We start from the raw sequence: 1069 nt of genomic DNA, 5'->3' as shown, positions 1-1069 counted from the left end.
GTGTGTTGCCCGGGTGTGCGGTGAGGTCGAGGCTGCACCGGGTGAGCCGGGGAGCTTGGCGCAGGATTCGAACGGGGGGGCGCCTAGGGAGCGAGGGCAGGTTTCGGCGCCGCGTACAACTTTGTTTGCGCAGTTACACGCCGCCCGGTGGAAGGTGCCCGGCCTGGTGTCTGACCTCAGAGATGCGGGCAAGCTCCGGGGGCAAATTCAATGTGCGTCAGTGGCAGCGCCCGCAGTGGATGGAGAGCTTTCAGGGAAGGGAGGGAAGGGAGAAAGGAAGGAAGGGAGGGAGGAAATAAAGTAGGGGACATAAAAAGGAGGGAGAAAGGGGAGGAAGGAGCAACTTGAGGGTGCAGCAGCATCACCCGCTGGGCGGAGAGGAGCGGAAGGTGGCGGGGAGAGAGGAGTCAATGTGCGTCAGTGGCAGCGCCCGCAGTGGATGGAGAGCTTTCAGGGAAGGGAGGGAAGGGAGAAAGGAAGGAAGGGAGGGAGGAAATAAAGTAGGGGACATAAAAAGGAGGGAGAAAGGGGAGGAAGGAGCAACTTGAGGGTGCAGCAGCATCACCCGCTGGGCGGAGAGGAGCGGAAGGTGGCGGGGAGAGAGGAGAACTGCGCCCGACATCCGCCCTCCCCCCCCCCCCCCCCCCTACGGGGCCCGCGAGCCGAGGTCGTGACCTTCCTCCGTTGTAATTTGGCGGGGCGCCACTGCGCACGCGCACGCCTTTGCCAGCCAGCGGCTGGGAGCGAGCCCAGAGGTCCGCCTGGGCGTTTTCTCCCCTTTCTTCTTCCTTTGCCAACAATATAAAGCGTTTGCTCTCAGTGTAGGCACTTATTTCATGGTGAGACTTAAGCTTAAAAGTCATCATTTAGAAAAGACACACAAAGAAATTTAACAAAAAATGAGTCTGTTGTATTTGTCAGCAATGTCGCGCAGTTGAATTACAAGGGAAATAGGGAGCGGAGGGGATAAAAATCGTCATTTAGAAAGATACAATTACCAAACAATTAGCATATTGTTGGAATTACAAGGAAAATAGGGGAGAAAAGGGAATTAGTAAAAAGCTCCAAC

Source organism: Myotis brandtii, unplaced genomic scaffold (assembly GCF_000412655.1).
Source record: "Myotis brandtii unplaced genomic scaffold, ASM41265v1 scaffold17, whole genome shotgun sequence".
NCBI classification, from domain to species: domain Eukaryota; kingdom Metazoa; phylum Chordata; class Mammalia; order Chiroptera; family Vespertilionidae; genus Myotis; species Myotis brandtii.
The sequence above is the reverse complement of the archived record's forward strand: the minus strand, read 5'-3'. Positions refer to the sequence as shown.